Below are 15378 nucleotides of genomic sequence, written 5' to 3' on the forward strand. Positions count from 1 at the left end.
CACATTTCTAGTTTTCATCTAAAGAACACGTGCATCTCATATAGACAAAACGAGAAGGAAGCTGTTATTTGTGCCTTGAAAGTAAAAGTCGGAAAAAAAAAGTATCGGGCTTGCTCAGACTCACTCACGATATGTGTTTTGCGCTTAGAACTCGCTAGGACTCACACTTATCAAAGCTTTCTTCAACCGGACTAACTCAGACTCAGTCTCACTAAAGCTGTAATGCGCTCGGACTCACTCAGACGTCTTCCGAGTGTGTCCGAGTGGGTCGACTTATGAGTGAGCTTGCCACCGTATGCCTAGAAGGCACATTACGTTCACCTCCTTCATGATGAGACACTTTAAAAAAGGAAAGTATATATGTAAAGATGGGTATACACCAGCTGGATGTTACACCACACGTAATGCAAGGGATGCCTGTCTTGTTATTACCTTTCAAGACTTATGCGTACCCTCTAAGGAAATAAAAAGCCCGTGCTTCTCTTTTCCGTAAGTCCTGACTTGCCACGTATATACATGACTTATTTAGGAAAGACACGTTAACACTCCTTAAATCGCGCGGCTCTCCATCGGAAGTACAATAATCCGCAAAAAGAGTTCACGTGCCTCTTTAAAAAGAGTGGTAAGTCAGTACTCCGTAAAGAAAATCAAAGGAATTGTTTTTTTCTTAGAGTGTTCTTGGAGTGTATATTGACGCAACACACATCATACAAACGTGCAACCCCACCCTCCTCCCCATCATGACAGAGTTACGGACAGGCGAGAACACTTGCCAACCGTGTCCATTGTTTCGTTTCTGCTTTGCGTATAGCTATAAACGCGCCGCTCTTTTGCAGCACTCTCACACGGGCATAGGCAGTTCCCTCCCTGCCATGTCACTGTACTTTAGAAGTGTGGCAGCTTGGGCTAGTTGGTATGGCGTGACGATAGTTGTAGCGCGAAAACAAAACGACGACACAGAGGCAAGAAGTGTCTTTCGTGTCCTTCTTGTCTCTGTGTCGTCGTTTTGTTTTCGCGCTATAACTATCGTCATGTAACTGTACGTCACCGGTGCTGTTTCTTCCAAAACACGAGTAAACATTGAACGCCTTGCGACCATGCTTCCTCCAAGAGGCCCTTGATTCTTTTGTTCAACCATTACCACTCCAAGGACACTGGCTCACACGCTGTCTTCTGGCCATTTAACAAATGATCCAAGAACCATTACCGCTTATTCGCGAAGGAGAAGGGAGGGGTGTCCCAAGGAAGACTATGCTGATTCCCAACTGCATGCGCGCGATAAACCGTTACTTCTCCGTTTCTTGCTCGGCGTTCGAAGACAAACCTCTTCAAGGACTAGTCACGTCGTGGCTTGATGTGGCTCCATTGTATACGTTCTTAGGCGAGCCTTGGGGTGCATGAAATGACCTCTTCGATAGGAAAATTGTGAAATGATCCCTCCGCTGAATCTTGAGCAGATGGCACAGTTTTTCCCGAGGGAGGAAAAAAAAAAACCGGCGTTCCCGCGAATTGTTTTGCGCGAGCACTCATGCGATGAACTGCTAAGCGCTTTAATTAATGAGTTGAGCGTGATTAATGGACATTATGCTTTCGTATGTCACAGGGCCTGAGAACATGCATAAGCGAAGTAATAAGAGACAGCTCCAATGACATCAGACTAAGTTTTAAAATTGTGATCGAACGAGTTTCTGCATTAGAAAAAGAGAGAGAGAATGGAAGACAGAGGAGGTGTTCTCCCATCATTACCGGGCTTCAAGAGCTGTTTTTGCGATCTCCCTTGTTTCGGAGTGTGCATCATATGATGGACCTTGAAAACATTCATTAGGCAGAGCAAAGTGTTTTTTTTTTCTTCTTTCAAATTGGCTTAGTGAAAAACACCTCCGCCAGAGCAGAATGTTAGGCATGCAACGTTCGGACACGGAGATCGGTCCCCACGTTTCACATAGTGCGAGAGCATATGTGCAACCAGTTCCCTCATTTTGCGCTTGGTCATCCACGGTGGATCAGTAGCTAAGGGTGCTCGGCGATTGACAAGAAGGTCATGGGTTCGATCTCCACCACGGCGGTCAATTTCAGTGGAGGCGAAATGGAAGCGTACTGTGCAATGTCAGTCCATGTTGAAGAAGACCAGATGATCAAAAAAGCGTCTCTCACAATCATATGGTGGTTTTTCGGACGAAAAAATTCAGATATTATTATTATTATTATTATTATTATTATTATTATTATTATTATTATTATTATTATTATTATTATTATTATTATTATTATTATTATTATTATTATTAGTTTGCACCTGAGTAATTTTGCAGGAAGAGTTCCGCTTTGTTAGACTACGCCGTAAAATGAATTACTGTAACTATACTTGCCATGTTCTACAGATTCGAGTTTAATAGGCGTTTCAGCCTACACCTTATCGCCTATGCACTTCACATTGTAACTACCGAAGTCCCGAAAAGAATAAAACTGAAAATACCGAGAGAGAAAGGTTGTGGCATGTCGCCTCAATGCGCTACCGACATCAGTGTCTTTTCACGTGTCTATGATAACCCGTCTAGATAAATGTCGACGCTATTAGTAGGCTTTCATACGTACAGCTTATCTGCCCCGAAACCGCACGTGAAACTAATTTGAATAGAGGAGGAAGAGACTGGTGTGCACAGAGATAAAAAAAATACATTTGCTACCTATACTGCTTTATATATGTTAGGTCAGCAAAGCTATGCGACAAGCAGTTTATCGAGTATCCCGGCACACCAGAGTGGCAAGTGTTTAAGCAAGGAAAGAAACTGGCCCATTATTTGCAACACACGGCTTATATAGGTTCAAATTTAACGCGATTGCAATAAAGAGCTTGTTTCCCAGATATTCCGGTGTCGCGGTCATCGGTCGTAAGCAAAATACATGCGTTTTCTGCCAGCAAAACCTTTGATAAAGATGCAAATAAATAAATAAATAAACCTTAAGTTAGAGTGGGAATCAAACCAGGGCGTTCTGCGAGGCACACAGGTGTTCTACGGCACAGCCACGTCATTGCCTGGAATGCTTACGAAAAAAAAATAAGACATGCAAAGTAAGGAGTCTCCTTAACACACGCGATATTACGTTGCAGTAGCCCATATTCGCACCACGTACGGGTCAAGCCATGAAGTACACGACGAGCGAGAGGTCTAAAGGCCCACTGACTACAAAGCGCTCAGACATATCTAATCATCGTCATCAGTAAATGCATCAGCAAAGTGAGCAGGCTGCATGTGGTGTCCGGTCGACGTGTGGTCTTATGATGGCGTGGTTGATGTATACTCACTTATTCGCAATATCATGATTGATGAAGACGGCACATCGCAAGTGAACTAGCACTAAGCAGCGCAGGATAGCTTTAAATCACTAATGTTACGCGTACAGACCTCTCTTTTTTTTTCTTTTGGCATGGCGTAGGTGTTCTAATATACTTGTTGCTGGGCTATATGTCGTACATCTTGATGACGCTCGGTTCCTCTGATTCTTCGTTCTTTTTGAGCTGTTTTAGGTCTTTAAATTTTTCCTTCATAATAGAGGTGTGCGCCTGAGAAACAGAGCCATGAACGCTCTAGGGACTGAGAGGCGATGAGAAAAGGGATAGATTACTGCTCTCAACATGTAATCCAAGCCTCCTCCAATTTTTTTTAAGCCAGCGTGAAAATCAAGGTTGCAGTTTCATCCAAATTATGATCGCCCTCCTCCTCTGATACGGCACTACTATCACTCATCACACGCCAAGAAACGTGCGTAAGGAACGTTCCAACATTTTGTCCCAGTAGCACTTCAACCATACACTCCAGGCCTTAGCGCTCTTTTCTTAACCCACATATATTTTATTATTTATTTTTCCGCTATCGCGCATGGCATGCTCGAGTTTCGTATGCGTTTCTATTATCAGCCCAAGGACAAGGGGATATGGAACATAGCACGCGTCGTGTAACTTTTGCGGCTACTGAAACGTTCCGTATGCGATGTCCAATAATTCCATATGTTTCCGTAAGAATCGTACGGAAATATATGAAAAATATATGGGAAACATATGTTTTCCATATGTTTCCGTAAGGATCTTACGGAAATGTATGGAAAATATATGGGAAACATGTGTATTCTTTATGGAAACATATAGAATTATTGGACTCGTATACGGAACGTTTCAGTAGGGGAATTCCTTTACCTCTCTTGCATCACAGACGACGTTGATACGGCACGTTCCGAGGGCATATGGTTAGCCCATATGACCAACTAACGTGACGACCACTCCGTCGTTTATTTTTCATTTTGATTAAAAAAAAAGCTCTACTTCTACCTCCGTTGGAAATACGCAGACTTAGCCTCACCGCTAACTGCATGCATCCGCATTAATGGGCATGACTTCCTAAATGGACACTAAAGCGAAACAATGAGCTGCTTTAGAATGATAAACTGTATACTCTGAGAGAAGTCTAATGTTCAAGTTTCACTATCATAAGTTTTTTTATCTTTATTAGCGGGTAGAGTCGCTGTTGAAGTTTCGTTTTTAAATATCGCGCCCAAAGCTCCACCCTTGGTGAATTTCCACATTTATTCTTCGAATTTTAGTGACGTAGCCTCCATATGACGTTCCCTGAAACTTCGTTAGCTCTATGGCACCCACACATGGCAATGTACTTGATTTTCGCAGATTAGAAACTACCCAGGAGCCAGTAGACGCCGTCCGAAACTATGACCTTATAATGTTTGAAGGCGCTATGCCTAGGTGGTGTCTCTACTCGCTTTTTTTTTGTTTCCGCGTGTTTTCTCACTTACCAGGCGTCGTCTCATGGTAATAGTGGCGTTTTTTTTTTTGGTGACTGTGAAATGATGTTTTACTGATACGTGAAAAATTGTTTTTTTTTTGTGTGTCAATTTAAGCAAACACAGTGAACGGCTCGGTATCATTGAAAACTCGCGCCTTTTTTGCGCAGAGTGTCATTTAATAATAATCCAAGAATAAGCAGCAGTAGTCAACATTACGGCTGCTATGAAAACATAACAAAACAATGGGGGACCACATATAAGGTTTTCATCATCATAGTCGGAGACAGATCATGCAACCACCCACAGGCCGAACAGTTGAACGTTTTGCAATCATTTTCTTTAGTAAACAAAGTAGCGCGAGCAAAAGTAAGACTATCAATGTTTCGTAATCATTTTGGAAGTATCTTAATTACTGAAACTCACAATTTGCATTCATTGGCGGTCTTTTCTTTTTATCTTTACAAAGTTGCAGCAGAAGTCCTTGTTTCCGGGCACCCATTTCTTGCGAGAAATGTATTTTTTGTCCCAGTGCCTTATCTATGCACTGGTCAACATGACCAGTGCATAGAACAGTGCATTTGCAAATGGTCAACACACATGGCCATTTGCAAAAATGCGCAAGGCGGCTTTCCTGCAAATTTGCCTCCCAACCATAAACTCTCGTACGCCGACTGTTTTTTTTTTTCGTCCACTGTCCTTTTACCACTACTATTCCAGGGAAGACACGCGAGTACAAAAAAGGTACTTTCCCCACAAACAATTGCTATGGGGTCGTCCCTCCTCGTACGGAGACTCAGATCGCACGTCGGGTGAGGCACTTGTTGTTTGTGAGGAAGGGGAGGGGAATGGGGAGAAGTCTAAAACACAATGAGTGAGGAAAGCAGTCAGTGCGCAATAGTTTTTTGGCTGCACAGTTGCAAACTCAGTACGGTACTTAGAAGAGCACATGCAACACAGGACAAGCGCTATCTTTATGAATACAAGCTTTCACACGTATATGTACACATTGTATAGCCAGCAAGCATAGGCGCACTACCCATCATAACAAAATGGCGACGGCTACCCATTTCAAGTGGAAAGGGGTAGACGTCGCCCAGTAATGGTGACAACTCCTTTGTTTATTTTCTATTTTAATAAAAAAAGGAAATCGCTCAATTGCCAATTGAAACATCAAATCTGAAAATTCATATTCTTTATTTTATGACACCACAGCGGTGTCACTGAGACATCACAACGGGGCAGAGGATAAGTCGCACGTTCGGCAACTTGTACGGACGGCCCGTTCTCATTTGACCGGGAGTTGAGCGACGTGACGCACTGGCCACCAGGGATGTCGCTCTGAATCTCCTCCCGTTTCGGTTTCAGCTGCACGAATTCCCACGTTACGATGATGCGCCGCGCTCCATGTCCCTGTCGAAGCCGCGACCTTCATGGGAACCTGCATCTCCCCGCTTGGACAACCCATCACTGGGGACCCCGCTCCCCCCCTCCCCCTCCCGCTGATACCAAAGCCTTAATTCAGTCTAACGTGGCTTGCATACTAATGATGCCCTCCCTCCACGCTTCATACGTCTTTGAGTTTTCTTTCACCTGCGACCTTGCATTGCGGTGCTGTTATTGCTATCGACATGGTAACGACACAAGAGTAACGCTACGTGTGTCATCTAGGCCAATGGGAGTAGAGTGTCGATTTCAATGGACTTTGATTACTTATTCTATTCGTCCGTTCGCATAACGGCTTGTAGAGAGCACGCACGTCTCAATTCAGGGCAGTCAGTCGATGTCTACGAGCTAGCAGTTGGCTTAATTTTTAAACTGACTGACAATCAGCTAGGAACGGCTTTAGTGATAATTTACTTATCAACTTCGTCGAATTATTCCTCCAACTTCCGAAGTATGTACCACATTACACGTTCTGGCGTTTCTCATAACATTTTAAACAGTTGTTGATACACATACACTAACGCACGTACACAAACATGCACACGTAAACACACGCATATTGAACTTATTACGAGCATAGAAGGTGAATTCATTCCTAGAATTTATTCGTTCTTTGTTCATGGAAGGCCCCAAACAGGTTTATTACATAAGAGGTAGTGAACACGCCAGTGTTGAACTTGGAGCGCAAGAACCAAGGTTAACAAGAACCTCGAGTGTTAACAGGGTCGGGAAAGCATTGACATCGACATTTGCAGGGGAGGGGGAGTGCAAAAAGGCACTTGTTCTCCTCAGACTTACCCTTCAACCAAGCAACACCAGCGTTCTTCTCTACCCCAGCTGTGGATCCACAAGGATTCACACCCTGCGAAGACATCACTGACCGTGGGCAGCCCCAGAAGTGGTGCCCGCTCCCATGAGCCCTGGTGCGATAAAAAGCCCTGAATGTGCCATCATACTAGCATGAGCAAATGAACAAGTATACATAGATATATATGTCAACTTTAATCAGCACACGACTGAGCAGAAAAACTAAGTATATAATGGTGGCAAAGAGGATTGTGATGTTAATGTGGCAGGACCGCTCCAGAAAGAACCAGACAGTACGCCAGTGCACAAAGACACGTTCACATTTATATAATACTTTGACGTCACACATGGGCAGTTTCACGTTACACATAGACACGTTTCACGAGACAAATGACATTGAGTCTCAAATAGTGCGTGTCAAATACGAAGTCAGGTCAGATCGTTCTAATCAATCTGAAAAATCGCAAATTGGTCGACCCTTAAGGACGCTGTAAGACAGGCTTTTGAAGAGCCATAGATAGGTCTCACCCCACAAGTGATCTTTTGCTGTAATACATTATTCCTTCAAACTGAGAAGCTTTCCCGCACTTGAATAGGTGCGAGGGTGGTCGTTGGCTTTCGATTTTGACTACTAAAGTCCGAATTTTTTTTCTCTCTTCAAGAAACTTTACCCAACAGCATCTCGCAAACTTGCAGTATTACACGTCGCTGCTGTTCATTGTTCAGTATGGGAGTCTACTGCGTGTTCTCCTGCAGAGTCAGCACGGGAAATTCGGAGGCAGCCGAGAGAGCTACCCGTCTTGTTTTGGGCTATTATTCCCATTCTTTAAAGCAAGGGTTCCTAAACTCACCCCAGTCAGTGGGCCGCAGACACAGCATAAAGTACCGCTAGAGCCGGGACAGTCTAAAACAGGGCGGGGGGAATCAGTACCTAAATGAGACTATACAGAACATTGTCCTTGAAAGAAAGCATTTTCCACGTCCTATGTTTGGCTCATTCGTGCAAAAGATTTTGGGTCAGGCATTGAATAACGTTGAGAACAATCTGCAGAACATCTGAAGCCTTGTTTTTTTTTATGTCGGGGTTAACGTTCGAAAACCACCATATCATTACGCGGACTGAAATCTTGTAACGGCATAAAATAAAAGTCTTATGGCGTTTTGTGAATAATCGATCAGTTAAAAGTATACGTTTGTTTAGGCGCTTGTGCGTGCGCCTAAGTGTTCTGTTGTGACAAAACGACGCTGATTCCTACACTTGACTCTCATTCCACGGCTATGTTTCAACACGTGGTAACGTGCTGTAATCGACAACTTCCGCTACGGTGGCGCCGCCACACGGCAATCGGCGAAAGCCGTGATATAACGAAACTTCGCTTGGCGACAACGTGCTTAGGGTTCTTCGTCATCGTTGTGTCCCACAACCTCTAGTGCGTGCGGGAACTGAAGTACGATAATTAATTGATATGCGGGGTTTAACGTCCCCAAAGCCACCATATGATTATGAGAGACGCCGTAGTGGAGGGCTCCGGAAATTTCGACCACCACCCAAATCTGAGCACACGGACCTACAACATTTCCGCCTCCATCGGAAATGCAGCCACCGAAGCCGGGATTCGATCCCGCGACCTGCGGGTCAGCAGCCGAGTACCTTAGGCACTAGACCACCACGGCGGCGCCACTGAAGTACGATAGATTTTGTTGATGCAAGGATGTGGAGGCTACCAGCTTCATTGAGGGGCAAATAGTACAAGAGAAATCGCGTGTGCTGCTGCGGGTTGCGACGTGGAAACTTCACCGTGAAAGGCGTCATAGGCGTGCTTGGTTTTCTTTACGGCTGGTGACAAAACAAGCAATGGGCTATCAAACTGCACATCGTGAAACTTGTCGCAATAACAGTGTGGTTACCATCGTGCACTTGCAAGTGGGTTGATTTCAGGGATGCAACAGAATTTCGTTCTTATTTACAAAAACCACAATATAACGGGGAATGAGATGCGGTAGTAAGAACTTCGGGATACATTTCGACCAGTTAGGGTGACTTAAAGTATTCTTAAATTTTAGTACACGGTTGTTTTTTTTTTGCATTGGGCCCTAACGAAATTACACCACCGGGGCCAGCAATCGAGCCCATGCCATCGAACTCAACAGCATGGAACCTAGCGTGCTGTGCTACCGTGGTGCGTAATTATGAGACACATAAGGCGAGTGTTCTTGTTTCTTGGGGTGGGAAGAGAGAGGGTTACAATAACATAATATGATTTCATGAGTTGAAAACACTTGACAACTGCTCGCCGCAACTGACACATGTGAGCAGCAGTTGGGCAGACGCTGCCGCCGTTCGCGATGGAGCGCAGGGCTGTCTAGGGCACTCAAATTTTAGCAACATGATTGATATTTCTATTCTTATGCGTGCGTCTAGATAGGCAAGCAGTTTTCCAGACAACGAAGATAGAACAACGATAGAACAACGAAGATAGACACGAAGATAGAAGCAAAGGACGATGGTTGGGTGAGATTATCTGCAGCGTCGCACGTTTACCCACGAAATGCCGAAGTATCGTGATCTCACTCGTAACTTGCGAGCTGGTGCTGTTTTTAATTCGATCATTCCAGTGACTATAAGCGGCGCAGCGGAAGGTCGAAATGGCGGACGAGAAGGTTATGTCGCGAGCGTTTACGTCAGCGTCGCAGAGCGTGAAGACGCGTTCGTTGGTTCGTGACTACTGAGAGACCAAACTGCGTCGCAGTTTTATCACCGTGTGACAGCTTCGCAGCATGGCTACATGGCGCCGCCTGCGTCGCTGGAATGACCGAATAGGTGGCTCAGAGGAGCACCATTTGATTGGATTAGGAATTAGTTTGCGTAACGGAACAATTGTACTCCATGTTTTTTACACCAGCGATAGCGCCGGCACGAAACCGGCATTCTCGGTCGGAATGATACGAGTGACAAAGAGACGACCGGTAACGCAAGCGGCTCTACGTCACCTGTCTCCCGTGCTGTTCACTGTTGTGAATATACGGCTGCGCGATTGCCGGACCGAGCGGACGACAAAAAATCCGCGGAGTTTGACGAACCCTGGATTCCCGATCCAGCAAGGCAGATCGACGGGACGTCACTTGAACTACCTGCTGCACGAGTGTGTCGCGGACGTCGAATCCCGTGAAAGGATCACACCGCATGTTGCACACTTTATGCACTCGAGCATGAGCTGCTTCCTTCTTGACATTGTCACTACCATGAGAAAATTATCCTAGCCGCTAGGGGTGGCAACAGTGCACTGACAACACCTGCGACGATGGCTGCGTGCATGCATTGCAGATGATCACCGCAACGACCGTCATTTCGGTTTTATTTATTTATTTCATTTATTTACTCTCAATGCCGTAAGGCGTTACAGAGAGGAGGGGTACAATATTAAACAATCAGGAGAAAAGACAACAGCGGGGTGGTTACAAAAAGTGATTGCTGACAGTGGACCTGAAGTGCGCAGCGTCGCTGATGGAGACGATGGAGGCTGGAAGGTGATTCCACTGCACGCTGGTCGTTTGGACAAACGAGTTCAGGTAGAGGTTTGTTCGGGAGTTTGGCACACCAACTTTTAACGGATGATCAATGCGGGATGACACGTATGATGGAACTGAAAAAAGGGATTGTTTTGAGGCCGGATTGGTGTAAAATATTTTAGAGAAAACACATAGGCGGGATATCATACGACGGGTTGCAAGATCAGGTAGTTGTACTACTTGTTCCATGTTAGTGAAACTGGATGACCGGGAATAATCAGAGAGAATGAAACGAGCGGCCCGATTTCGGATAGCTTCAAGTGGGGAGACAAGATTGGCAGAATGTGGATCCCATACAGAAGAGGCATATTCAATCTTCGGCCGTACGAGGGTTTTGTAAAGCTGCAGTTTTAATGAAGTGGGAGCTTGAGAGAAATTTCGTCGAAGGAAGCCGAGCATGCGGTTCGCATTATTGCTAATATATTCAATGTGCGAGTGCCACGAAAGGTTATCTGAAATCTGAACGCCCAAGTATTTGTAGGTGGTAACCGATAATCGAGGGGAGCCTATCAGGAAATATGTGTTTACAGTATGTTATTTAAACATACTGCCTATCCCTCACGGGATTCTTGCAGGAACGGCATAGACACAGTACATGTCAGAGATTTTCAATAAATGTGGGGTTACACAGTCGGTGGAGTGTAGTACACATTATACATTCTTCACTGAATAAGTATGAACAAGGAACGCATACATTTTACAAAGTAACACACCGTACATGTTTTCATATTACAGGTTACAAAAAAAACCTAAAAAAAGCCATACTGAAAGTTGCGAATTACACAGGAAAGGAATGCTTGAAAGCGATCATGTAAGTGTAGCCTTTGAACATACTAAGGGACTACATAAAAATATATGAAAAGAGGACAATCATGGGCAGGTTGCGGGGTTGAGTCTCATGCTGTTACAATCACTTCCTTCGGTAGGAATAGGTTCAATTTATCATGCTGGGTGCCCAATTATTCTCTGTCTAAACCTAAACGACCAGAAACACAATGCACCAAGCTTCACGGAAGCAATCACGAAAAAACGTTTGCAGTTTCGTCCGAGCAAGGCATTTTCGCGAGGTCTTGACGACGACAGCACGTGTCAGTGGTACTGAGAACAGGTCCACGCATTTTTCTCGGCGGGGCTCTTCCGGTGCTGCATATCCCCCTTTTTGTGCTTTAAATACTTCACACGAAAACGCTTAAGCGTGCTGAGGCCTGCTTACACGGAACTTGGGAGTGCGACGACCACAAACCTGTCCCCGGGTAGAGACGAGCGACAGGTCAGCACGCACTCTTTCATTAGGCACGTGTCCATGCCTAACTCGAATCGTCAGCTGGCTTCAAACAGCTTTAGAAGCTCCTTTGCACAATGGCATGCAGGCCATCAACGCACGCCGCACAGGAAATCATGTGTATCTGTTGGACGACATCTCCGAAACGGGAGGGGGAGCCCTGCCGAAACCCCCACGGCGCCACGAAGAAGCCGGGGTTGCCAAAGCCATTCCTTCGCCGCAAGTAGGATCGACAGACCCTAAAGCGCCGGCAGCGGCTTCAGATGTGGTGTGGGCAAACGAAGAAAAAAGAAAAGACCCATGCGAACGAGACGTTTTGTTGTTTTTTTTCTGCTTTATTTTGTGTTGAAATTCCGGCTTCGTTGTGCCCCTGGACCAAGCCCACATAGGCACACGTGTTGCTGCCCCAAGGCTTCCCTCCAGCAATTGGAGTAAAGTAAGAAAGAACGAAAAAGGCCGCCGCAAGTCTACGCTGCCTTTCATTTCGTCCCCTTCCTTAGGGAAAGAAAGGAAAAACGGGGAAAGGGAAAAGCCATTGCCGCTCCGGAATGAAACACGGATTCCCGGAATAAGAGTGGGACCCACTCGGCTCTCGTAGGGATCTTCGTACTTTTGTTTTCTTTTACTTTCGCGAGAATCCGAGAATTTCGAGTCGAGCCCACACACTCTTGGTTCCACGGCATCCTTTAAAGGAGAGGCCGTGCACTCTCTCTCCCCCTCTCCCTCCTTCCACTCCTCACGCATCAGTTGGTCGCTGCACTTGTTCTGACCAGCGCTGCGGACTTTGGAAGGTTGGGATACTTTTTCTTTCCCTTTAAAACGAGAGAAGACAAATGTCGACCGCCTAGCAACAGAACAACAACAAATGCCTTTAAAGCTGTGTCTTGAAAAGCAGAAAAAGAACTGAAAAAAAAAGAAAGCCTTTTCTCATGTAAGGGAAAAGTACCCGGCGGGAGGACCCACACGGTACGTCAACACGTGGTTTGCCTGTCACTTCAGTGAGGGAAAAAAACGAGACAATAGAAAAGAAAACCAGGAATACGACCATCGTGTCCCCCCCCCTCGTTTCCGTGATTACTTGCAACGTGTTATTCCAAGGTCAATTTCCGTCTGGACCCTTCTGTGTTCCACCGGCAATTCCTGGTTCCCAACGGCCGGTAAGACTGAACATAATCGATACCTCATTTCCCCCTTTTTTAACTGCGCAAAATGTATACTCGGGCTTCTCTTTTTTCCTTTGAGGGAAACGAATCTGCGCTGAAGCGAGCTGCTGACTTGCTTTTTGTCGTATTGCAGTCAAAGTTGGTCGCAAAGTGCGAGAGCACTCGGCAGGACTGAGGCGTAAATTAGCGTTCTCGGCGAAAGCTGAAAGAATGCACGGCCTCCTCGGTGGGCTTTTTCCGCGTGAAGTAAACACCCCGGGAGAGACTGCTTCTTTTGTTTCAGCCGGGTAAGTTCATGATCTTGATATATTCCAGGTCGTCCGCAGAAGTTATTGTAAAGGAAAGCTACCACAAGCAAACAGAGTTGGGGAAGGGTTGTTAGGCATCCAGCGCTGACAGCCTTTCCGTCACTGCCGCGACATGAGTGTGCTAATCAAGCTCTGTCACTTTGAATCATTGCGCAGAAAAAATATCGGAATTTCCAGGTAGAAGCAACCTACCCCAGCACAATTCTCTATGTACGCCCATGATTACACGTGTATTAATGAAATCTAACAGACAATAACGCCAGGGAGAGTAAAGGGGATGATGTAAGAAGTAATTGTAACGTAATTGTGATGAAAGAAACGTGAATGAAAACATCAGTTGCCGCCAGCCTTCACATTTAGAATGAAACAACCACAACGAATCAAGATGTCGCTAGCTCATGGTTTTCTGCTGATAAAACCACTGATTTGGCCCGCCATTAACAATAGGGGCAGAGCCATTTTTTTTTGCTTTATGGGACAGGTGCCAACCATGCTTTATGCATGTTTGTTCATATGCTTGTGTGCGTGAGCGTGCATTACGCGTGCGCAATTAAAAAAATCAAATAGATTAAACCCCCTCCCCTGCTTCTCGTCAAGCCAGAACCAAGCTTACGCTGGCTCAGCTGGATAAATGGGAGACTGGCTTGCTTGCGTAGGTCAGTGGTGAGCATATGTAAATGAATCAGTTTTGACAATTTTCAGGAGGCCTTGGTTGTCTCATACACTACATCCACTTCTTCGAATGACAAAGCCGAAACAGTGAGTCAGATTTGGACCACCATAACTCAGTCACCACGAATATCTTCAGCTCTCGATGTAGATCAGGGAAAGACCATGAATAAAAAGCTGACTGCATTATAAAAAAAGAGCCATACGTGCTTGTACTGTGTTGCTTGTGTGTGCTGTAACAGGCTTAGATTTTCTTTTTTTTTCATATAGTAAAGTCACCGACGTAAGCCCTCAGTCAATTTACGATGCCACGCAAGCTACTATACAGGAAGCAGTGATGATAAGATGTAGAAAACCGTTGCAACGTGCTATACTTCTAACCAAGTCATCATTTTCCTACCCACGTGCAGCTAACTAACAAAAAAACTTGTAGCAGGTTATTGGGCTCCATCTAAACTGAAGTGTGATACCTAGATCTCAACCTTCTCTTGGTCCGGACACTATGTTGCGTCCTGCCCAATAAATATTACAGGAGCCATGAATTTGGTATAGTGGTTTCGGTGCTCTTCTGCTGACTATAAGGTCGCGGGTTCAGTGGCGGCCTTATTGGTCACATTTTTTATAGAATACCGTGTATTTAGGCACAGGTGCATGTTAGGGAACCCGAAATGATCAGAATTTCACACGCCCTTCACTACAGCATGCCTAAAAATCATATCGTGGTATTGGCACGCGAAACCCCAGCGGCTTATGTTTGTTGTCAAGGAAGTGCATACGTGCGCCTGATTCTATATTCATTTCCTGTATAAGACTTACGCATTACACACTTCATAAACGAACATGCTCTCATTTGTGATATTGAGCTTACAAAGTAGTGTTTACTTTTAACGTAGATACCTTTGATGCCTCTGAGGGTTTAAAGTAATCCTGTTGGCCCTGCATGTGAGAAAGGCGCAGTGTTTGCGTATCCCACGTCTGGTTTTTAAACCGTCAGCGCCCGCATCTGTTGTAATCTGGCTACTCTGCGTCCAAGAGATAGAGGTCGTGAACAGATAACAGGAGTTTGTTCGCCTCCTTGAGAGCAGGAGTGCTTGCTTGTTTTCTCGGCGAGCCTCACATCCTTTATAGATTTATTATTTATATATTTTTTCAACTGGATGTGGCTATATTTTGGATCTCACTGGCTCTCTGAATACCGGGTGAATACCAGATATCTGCGGGACTTACGCTTTCTTTCACTTGCAAAACACAAAGTTTGTGGACATTTAATACATCGAGGCTGCACAAATTTGCAGTGTGTGCACTTACAAAACTTGCGGTAAAGAATAAAGCTTGATTC

General features: G+C 45.1%; 1 protein-coding gene across 2 annotated transcripts in view; it reads left to right on the forward strand.

The window, feature by feature from the left end:
- Positions 1-15378, forward strand: part of LOC119164328 (G1/S-specific cyclin-D2) — a 326130-nt gene that overhangs the window by 232967 nt on the left and 77785 nt on the right. The gene's annotated exons all lie outside the window — the stretch shown is intronic.

This window comes from Rhipicephalus microplus, chromosome 8, assembly GCF_043290135.1.
Source record: "Rhipicephalus microplus isolate Deutch F79 chromosome 8, USDA_Rmic, whole genome shotgun sequence".
Taxonomy (NCBI): domain Eukaryota; kingdom Metazoa; phylum Arthropoda; class Arachnida; order Ixodida; family Ixodidae; genus Rhipicephalus; species Rhipicephalus microplus.